General features: G+C 47.1%; 1 protein-coding gene across 6 annotated transcripts in view; it reads right to left on the reverse strand.

Annotated features, from left to right (window-relative positions):
* Ncoa1 (nuclear receptor coactivator 1) overlaps positions 1–5981 on the reverse strand; it is a 219073-nt gene extending 213092 nt beyond the window's left edge. For 5 of the 6 annotated variants that reach the window (XM_057758898.1, XM_057758975.1, XM_057758721.1 and 2 more), the window contains exon 1: positions 5604–5981. The gene's annotated coding sequence lies outside the window, so the exon portion shown is untranslated. Of the gene's footprint in view, positions 1–5003; positions 5101–5603 lie in introns of those variants that run through there. The other variant, XM_057758796.1, reaches the window with a different exon arrangement.
* Between the last annotated feature and the right edge of the window lie 3951 nt (positions 5982–9932).

Raw genomic sequence — 9932 nt, forward strand, 5'->3', positions numbered from 1 at the left:
ATTCCTTCCTTCCTTACCTCATAGATGACTTCAAAGTTTACTAGAATTCCTAAAATTCTAAATCTCAGTAGCCAAAAGCTGGGGCCTGGTCTTAGTCATCTCCTCTATAATATTAAGGAGGTTATTCTAAATAACCCTTAAGTATCTTCTACTCTGAGTGCTGTGGTTCATTCAACCTCAAGGATTTACCAGAGCAATTAAGAGGGAATGAAGGAGGTGGAGAGAGGCAGGAAAAGAAAGGATGGAGTGTATAGAACAGTCACTGAGGCTAAGGGAGTGGAAATCAACTGCAGAATATGCCGGCTTTGACATTGTTTCTGAAGATCATGAGAACATAAAAGAAAAGGAAAGACAATTTAAGTAAAGAAAACATGAAACACGGAAGCTCAGAAGCAAGATGCCTCTGGATGACTATGTTTAAAATCAGGTCTTTCTATAACCTTGAACCAGACTCTGGAAGAGTCTGACACTGTCTTCACTCATGCAGCATGTACACAGTTATAAAGCATTTCTGCATGCTGTCTACAGCAAATTTTCTGGAATGGGAAGTAAGAGACTCCATTTAAATGTCTTAGGGTTTGATAAATTTGTAGAATCTTCACTAAAAACATCAAATGACATTTAGAAAGGGTTTTTTCTTTCAGTAGCTATGTGTAGAATAAATTAGAGAAGCAAATGCATGCAGGCAAACAGCTCTAAATCTGCAGATTAGAACTGTAGCACAAAAGGAAAAGTGAAATCTGACCAACAGTTCACTCGGACCCTCACAGTGACTCCTATTACTCCACATCCAAATGACCAGGGACCAGATTATTCAACAACAAAAAAAGAATAGTCACAAAAAAAAAAGTATGAAGAAAAGAATCAGACACAGTGATGGGTTAGGAGTGGAATGTCCATTTGCCAGCTAGTGTTAATGCTTTATTACCTGCCAGATCATAGCTGAACAATGCTACGGAGCTTAATTTTTAAAAGCACAATGATATAAGTACATTTTTCCATTTTTAAATATGAAAACCTAGGGTTTAATTTAGTTAGATACCTAAGGGTACATGAACTAGGAATCTGGAAGAGCCATGAGCCAACCCCGCCTCTGACTAGAGTCAAAGTTCGACTTCTAAAACAACCTTTAAAATTGTCTCAAAGTTACAAACCAATGGGTGAAAAGCTACACACACACACAAAGGATTAAAAAGAAAGCAGCAGGGCTTTTGGTGAGAAATTTTGGTGGGTAAAGGTGCTTGCTGAAAAGGCTGATGACCTGGGTTCAATCTCCGAGACTCACATGGTAGGACAGAACTGACTCCCAAAAGTTGTCCTCTGACTTAAAACATGTTTGCCACAGCATGAATGTGACCACACACACACACACGAAAATAAATAAATGTTGTTGAAGGCATCACTGTGGGAACATTGGATAATCTGCCGTTAATAGGATTCTGACTCTGCTGGTGGGATTACACCTCTATTCTTGCACCTGTTTTTATCAGTTTGATCTCTGTTCCTAGCAGCAGGACTCAAGGCCACTCAATAATATCAATACCCCCCTTCCTCACAGAAATATGGTATGTGGGGGCAACAGGGCAGATTATAACTAAGGTGAGCATAACTAGACTGATTAATTTCTTCTTCCCAAACACTTTACAGAATGACCGCATCTATTTTGGTATAAGCCACTTATCATTAAATATGACGAGTACACTAAGAAAGCCTGTCACTTCAAAGACTCTCGGAAGTACTGTTCTGTGAGCTGAGCACACTGATACACCTCTATAATACCAATACTACAAGGCTGAGGCAGGAGGATTCAAAGTTTGAAACCAGTCTCGGCAACTCAGCACAAATGCCTCAGTCAAGATGAGAAAGAATTGGGGGCTTAGCTGAGTGGAAGGTGGTTTGCCTAGCATTGAGAAAATCCTGGGTTTACCATTCCTTATCACAAAATAAACAAGAAAGTAAATAAAAACACTCTGCCATGGGTGGGTTCAGGGAGGAAACGGAGATGCCACCTCCTTTACTCACACTAGCAGAACAAGATTTACACACTCACATCAGTGTTTAATAATGGCTTCCTGGATTACGCTATATGTCCAGTGATAGTATAAGATAATTATTTCTATGCTCTGTACTAACTCAAATACCACACACTCACAAACCATTTCCAAAACTATATTAGGTTATGGGGGAAAAAAGTTGTATATCCTTAAATTAGGTAACTAATAATAGTACCCAGCTGGCACAAGGCCGGTTTACGACCCAACACCATATAATAAGGAATAGGCACACAGTCTAACTAAAAATGCCTCAACATCACTTCCAAGAGTAAGAAAAAAATCAGAGATCACAAGACCTATCCTCAATGGTCAGTGAGAAAAGGGTGACTGATTGGTTAACGTGACAGAAGCAATAAAGAACTTCATTCCTATGGTCTGGTCTATACAAACGAGGAGCATTATAAAAGCAGAGACAATTCTGTACAGTTCTGTAACCCAGACCTGGTTCAGGGCTCTGTGTCCGACTCCTGAAACGCGAGTGTTTTATCGGATCGCGAGCCCATCTCAGCAGCTAGCATTTGCAGGGGATGTAGAAAAGCACCACCACCAGGACTGTGGACCTCTGCCAGAAAAGTGATAGCTGGCCCCTGAGAATGACTGTGCTATCAATGCCAAGACAATAATAAGCATCCTAGGGATCTCCTCTCCCCATCACTTAGAGATTCTACTGAGTCTCATGTGCCCAGGCTGACCTTTCACACTCGTCCTGAAACCTAAGATGGCCACAGCTTAAGCTCTGGAAAACACGCAGCACAACATCCAACAACTGGACTCCTTAAAAATTCTGGAGCAAACAGAAACAAGAACAGAGGCAGGGTTGCCCCAAGAAAAGGCGTGGGAAACTGATGACAATTGAACAAGGAGAGCTAAATATCCTTCGGAAACTATTAGAACTGCAACCCGGAATACAATCTGACTGGAGAAAGGATTTTTCCAGAGATGTCCGACATTGTATCTCCCCGACTCCGCCTTTCAGCACCTCTCCAGCACCCTCAGCACTCACTCACTCAACATTTAGTCCTGGTGAAGATGGCTCTCAGGATTAGCAGGATCAGGAGGACATGCAGAGAACATTCCATCCTGGGAACAGCATAGTTAAGTTATTTAGACTTGTTTACCATCCTTCCCTATAGAGTTAGAAGCATGAAGTTTTGCCAGCATTTTCACAGTATACACCAGTCAGCACCATAGCAACCTAATCCTCTGCCCACCAAAAGCTCAACACATCTGCAGAAAACGAGAAATTTAGCAAAAATACAGAGTGGCCCTGGACTCCTGAAGCAGTCAACCAACCAAATCTTTACATAGCACCTACTTCATGGTGCCCTCACAGCTTCCTGGCACAAGCAAGTTCTTGGGATTATACAAACTGCTGCTTCTGTTTCCAGCCCAGATTTCTAGAAATGAAATCCTGGAATTGAGGGAGAAATGAAAACAAATGTTGGCAGAAAGAAGGAGAAAAAATGCATTGTCTATATAACCCCAGTTAAAGTGAACAATCATCATTAATTCCATAGAGTTTTTCTTTTTTTCTTTCAGTAAAACCGCTTACCCAAAATTGTAGCTCTAAAAACATTCCCTTGGCTTAAACCACACATAAAAAAGCAATTTTATAGACATAGTCCTATAAATTTTCTCAGAAATAAGGAAGAGATTAACTGTAAATTATGTAAAAATTCAAGCTTAGCATCTATAAACCAAAGTTCAGTGTGGATTAAATATGTCTAATAGATTAACGTAAAATGTCTGCAAAAATCAAACCAAATACCAATGCTTACAAGTTACGGGCCTCTCTCTCTCTCTCCTCTCCAAACTCCTGAAGTCTGAATAAGAAATGGAGAGAAAAATCTTTCCAACTTCAGGTCACAGAAGCAACTCGGACCTTTCTGCAAAGCACGGGAGGAGAAGTAGAAGCGCTTCCACTTTACCTACTTTACGACAAATTAACTGGGGAATGCCCATTTATGAAACTGAATCAAATCCCACGGCTACCTTTAACCCAAAACTATTTCTAGCTCGAGAGCCAAAGACCCAGGCAAATACGCAAATCCTTTCTTTTCACCTTATTCCCAACGTGAAGAAATCCGACCCCTTCCTACTACATCATAGCTTCTGTGAAGCTGGAGGAGAGGCCCCTTTGGCCAACTTTTTTTTTTTCTCTCCAAGACTAACCTCCAACCAATTCCAGAAGAGGAAGCAAATCTCAAACAAATTTAACCCTTGAATTCCACTCCTAGGAATCTACAAAATAACCTAGGCTTCACTGCAGCCCTGTCTTGCAGACACTTAAAACGATTTCTTCATGGTTGAAGTGGAAGCATCACGCCTCACAAATCATCACCAGAGATTCCTTTTGTCAGTCACACAGGGTGCTGGGGCTGCGATTCACCCACGAAGTCCTGACCGGCCAACATCATCCTTCACATGAAAAACTTAATGTTTCAAAAGACAAAGGGGGGGGGGGGGGAGTCACCTTTTCCACAAGGACACCGCCTTGCCTCTAGAGTGTCTCTATAAGGAACGACGACAGCCAAGCCAGAGAGGTTAACAGATAACTCCCCAGCTTAAAGTTTTCCTCCCTATCAAACTCTTTGGCCACAGCACCTCGGCTAGTCACACATGGGTGTATTGTCAATCCCTCTGCTTCCCTCTATCATTGTCAGACTAGAGGGTGTCTGGCCCATAGTAGTGACTGATTTTAAAAAATGCATATACAAATAAAATAAAATCGAGTCACCGCAGAGGAGTGGTAAGGACTGGGGACCCCGGTGTCCAGTTTTTCTGAGTCTCTTCCAAGCAACTATGGAGAGCTCAAGTTCCATCACTGACCACTAACCAGATCTACCCCCAATCGTTTGGCTAACGTGTGTTCGTTCCCCTTCTAGGTCCTTTCGGCAGGACCAAATCCCAGCCTCAAGAAGAAAATTTCCTTTATCCGCCCATTCCTACCTCGGAAGCCCTAGTTCCAGGGGGAAAAAGGCAAGTGCAGTCGCGCTAGGCAAAGGGGCCGTCGAAAGCTGCACGCGCAGAAAGGCATGCCTAGGTCGCCCCCATTTCTCTGTCCTGGGGCGAACAAGACTCAGAGAGGCTGACGGGCTGGCCAAGGTCACCGTGCTTGCTGGTCGGGGCCGAGGGGCGCCCGCGCCTACTTCCGGCTCCCCCTTTCGGCGGCGGCTCGGGGCGCCCGCTCCCCACCCGGCCCGCGGTCGCGCGCCCTCCGCGGATGCTCGCACTCCGCTACTAACTAGGGCAACTGGAGTGCGCCGCAGGGACGGCGCTCTGCAGCGCGTCGCCCGCCCGCCAGCCCGCCCGGGAGCAGCCCCCAGCTGGTGCCGTGACAGCTGCGACCTCCGCCCCCTGCAGCCGCGCCAGGCCAGCAGGGGAACTCGGGGAAAAGTGGCAGCGGGAGATGGGTCCCAGAGAAAGGAGAACCCGGGCGGAGGGCGCCAGCTGCTCCCCGCCCCCTAGGGCCGCCGCGGCCGCGCGGCTCGTGACAGCTGCACCCACCGCGAGGCTCCCGCCGCCGCCGCCGCCGCCACTGCCACTCACCTGCCTCCGCCGCCGCCTTAGGGCCGTGCTCCCTGGCGCCGCGCTCGCTCGCGACTGTGGCGGCGCCGCCGTGGACTCCGCCGCTCCTCCGGCCGGGCACCCGTCCCCGGGGCCCAGGCGGCCCGCCCGCCGCCGCAGCGGCTCTCCGGCCCCCTCCTCCGGAGCAGGAGTCCCCCCCTACTTCAGGGGGATGCAGAACCACCCCGGCGCAGGCTGTGCCTGAGGGAACGGCGGCGAACTGCAACCGAGGCGCTTGAGGCCGCGCTCTAACCGACGGACGACAGGACGAGGTGAATCGCGTCAGTCTCCCGCTCGCCCGGCCTGAAGAACAGGCATTTCAGCCGCTCTCCGCGGCCGCCATGTTCTCCTCCTCCACGGCCGCCGCCGCCGCCGCCGCCCCCCGCTCGCGGCCCCGCCCCCCGGGCCCCGCCCGCAGCGCCCCGCCCTCGCGCCCCGCCCCACCCACTCGCGGCCCCGCCCTCGCCCCTGCCCCCTCTGCGGGCCCGGCCCGAGCCCCGCTGCCCTCCGGCTCCGACGGCGCGCCCCGGGCAGCGCGACCCCACTGGCCCCGCTCAGCGTGGAGCCGCCCCGCGCCCTCTACCGGCTGCAGGCGCACCGGAGCCGGTGTCCTAAGGAAGTGTGAGAAAGGAGGCCCGAACTCTTCCCCGCAGGGACCCTCCCCTCGGGGCGGTCCTCTGCCCGATGCCAGGAAGCCTTGAATCCCAGGGTGCCGCCAGGCGGGCCGCAGGACCTGCACCCTCTCGCTGTTCTTTATCGTTTCGGGAAGGTTGGGGAGCGATCAGGAGGAGTCTGACCTGGGCCTGTCTCCACTCGTGGGTTGTAATACTTTTGAGTGAGAGATATCCCTCGCGCCTCGTTTTTTTTTTTTTTTTTGTTTTTTTTGTTTGTTTGTTTTTCTGTAAAATCGAGAGATGGTTTGCTTAGATGATTTCTTAGATTATTAGACAAGGGTAAAGAAAGATTTTTTTTTTTATATGAAAAGATCTGACTGACACTGTCTGGGTCTGCAGTTCCCTGAATTGACTAAAATGCCTGTCTATCATCCACAAATCTTTCCTCTCGAGGGGGCCCACATCTTTCTTCTTTTCTACCTCTCTGTCTTACTCTACAATGAGTGCTACCTTCAAAAGTAGTGTACCTTGTTATCAGAGGAACCAAGCAACCACAGAACAGGTCCTTGAGCCTTGATCACTATCTGGAAAGCAACCCCTATCCCAAGCCTGGCAATCATTGTAACTCTTCTCTCTCCCTGGCGGCGGAAGGGCTGCGTAAGAGGGGCGCTGTCCTTCGCTGCTTTCCAGAGTTCTTGTCCTCATTTAGGGGTCTTTACCTACTAAGCTAACGTCTTCTGCTGTTCCTCATCCTGCATTTGACGCCTCAAAGCAGCCTGCGTAAAGCCTTAAGTCCTCCGTCCCTTCTCCTGACTCAAACCTGACAGCATTTAAACACCCCTACCTCCCTGGCACCTCTCTGAGAAAGCCTGTGATGGCTTACCTAAAGCAGGCACCGCCATCCAACTACTGTTCAGTGCCATACACTGCCTTCATCTTCCTGTCCTGGTCATGCTCATAAAAAAAAACCCTAGACCACACTCTGCCTTCATTTATGCAGTCATCCTTCTACGCATGCATTCGGTTGATTCTTATCAAAGACAAGTATATTTGACTAGCTCTTGCCCTCACCTCTAGCCACTGCACAGTCCATACTCTCAGTAGTTGCTGAAATGCCTGAAGATCTCCATCAGTTTCATCTCCTTCTATGGGGCCTGTTTCCTGGTCTAGTACAATCCAGACTGTACAAAGTGCCTTGTCCTGGCCTCTGATGCTTACCAACGAGCCAAGTGTATGCAATACCCACGTCTCCACTGTACTCCAGTAACTGCTGGCAGGCAGATGCCGTGAATAGATCTGCCTTCTCTTCTTTTATTCTTCTGGTTGCTTCTAGCTGCTCCTTTTTCTATCCTCCCCTCCTCCTGTCTTGCTCATCATCCTTCTTTCCACCTGTTCTCTGAACTTTGATCCTCTAGCACTTTTCTTGTCTTCTCTTGTGTGTGTGGTGGGGGCATGTATTGTTCATGTGGGTGTGTGCACGTGTATGCCAAAGTCTGGTATATTTCTCTAGAGTGCTGCTTCAACTTAGGTTTTCTTATTTTAAATTACGTGTGTGTGTGTGTAGCTAGGATGCATGCTCATGTATATGCGTATGGAGGGCAGGGGACAACTTGCTGGAGCTGGTTCTCTCCCTTCCACCATGTTTGTTTGCCCCAGAGATCAAACTGAGATCTATCAGGTTTGGTTGACAGCAAGCTCTTGTAGGTCCATCTTATTTTTTGAGGATATTTTTCATTAAATCTGGAACTCACCAGTTGGCTAGGCTAGCTCCCCATGGAGTTCTGAAAACTGACCAGTTTGTGCCTCCAACCTTCAATCTGACAGAGGTTGGGTTACAGATTGAAATGAGCTTTTAGATGGGTCCTGGAGATTGGAACTCAGGTCCTTGTGGTGCTTATGTGTTAGGCTTTGGTGGTGGTGGTGGTAGTGGTGGTTTGTTTTTTGTAGCTTTGGTGCCTGTCCTAGAACAGACCAATCAACTTTGAGATTTGAGAGAAGGGGGAAAGGAAAAACCAGGCTGGCCTTGAGCTCGCTGCCACTTGGGAGCAGGGACTAAAGGCCACAACGCCCCCCACACACACACCTGTCCATCCCTCACCCCACCCCTGTGTTAGGCATTTTATCCACCTTCCCAACCCCTTGCTGTTCCTTTTGTTTTGGTTTGTTTTAAGAGATAGGGTTTCTCTGAACAGCCCTGGCTATCCTGGAACTTGATCTGTGGATCAGGTTGGCCTCAAACTCACAGAGATTCACCTGCTCTGCTCCAACCACACCCAGGTAGCTGTTCATACATATATTACACAATGGCATAAAGTGTTGCAAATCTCAGTGTCTTCAATTTTTAAATTGTTTTTCCTTCCCCTTCTCTCATGTAAGTTGATTTGGTTTGTGTCTCAGGTTGGAGCAAAGACTCAGTGGTTAAGAGCATTGGTTGCTCTCCCAAAGGACCCAGGTTCAATTATCAGCACCCATATGATAGCTCACAGCTGTCTATAACTCCATTCCCAGGGTATCTGACACCCTCTTCTGGCCTCTTTGGGCACTAGGCACAAATGTGGTACACAGACATAGATGCAGGCAAAACACCTGCATATTTTAATTTGCATAAAGTAAATTAAAATTTTAAAATATATATCTTTAAGTCATTTTCAGGCTACTCAACCTTGAGGTTTTGTTTTGTTTTGTTTTACAGTTATTTTCTTGTTTATTTAGACATTACCTTGCTACATAGCACAGACTGCTCTCAAAGTCTGACTCCTCTGGCCTCTGCCTCACAAGTTCTGGAAATACAGGTGTGTGCCACCTTGTCCAGCAAGTGCTGAGATTTTGCTGAATTATGAATGTAACTTAAGTGGTATTTATATTGTTATAGTTATACACGGGTGCTAAAGACATATCTTCCGCTGGTGTGAAATCACTAAGCATGCCCCCTGACTTTGCCCCTTCATTATCACTTGCTAACAGTTATGTCATTCTCTGGTCTCTTATGAATGTTTGCCTTTTCTCTTGTCCGAATCAGCTTCTCTCTGGCTCCATCTGCTCTCACCAAGGGGGCTTACTTCCAAAATAACAAGGACTGGAGAGATGGTTGAATAGGTAAGAACATTGCCCCCTCCTCAAAAAAACTAAACAAAACAAAAACTGTGCCTGTAGCTTCAGTACTGGGGAACAGAGATCAGCAGATCTCGGGAGCTTGCTGACTGACCAGTCTAACCAAAACGGTGAGCTTGTGGATCACTGAGAGACCTGTCTCAAGGCAATAAGACAGTCATAGAGGAAAACACCTGACTCTTGTTCTGGCCTCCACACTGCACACACAGGCATGCCTGCATGCTTAAATCTACGAGTACACCACCCACGAGAGTAAACAAATGAAATAAAGGAAAAAAATGGTGAGCCAAATAAAATTATAGTGAATATCTTTCCACATATTTTGCATACTTAAGTATATTTACACATATAAATGCTGTATATCTATTCAGTTTTGTTGTGGTGATTTTGCATACCCTGCCCCTCCACATCCTGGGAATGGAGCCAGAACCTCATGCATATAAGGCAAGCAATATACCAACTGAGTTAGATCCCCCACTCTTATTATTCAATTTTATGTACAAAAATAAAATCACACTATAAATGTTTATTGGTGCTCTGGTATCTTTTGCTGCACAATATAATTTCATCATTAACGGTTGGATGG

This window comes from Chionomys nivalis, chromosome 1, assembly GCF_950005125.1.
Source record: "Chionomys nivalis chromosome 1, mChiNiv1.1, whole genome shotgun sequence".
NCBI lineage: Eukaryota > Metazoa > Chordata > Mammalia > Rodentia > Cricetidae > Chionomys > Chionomys nivalis.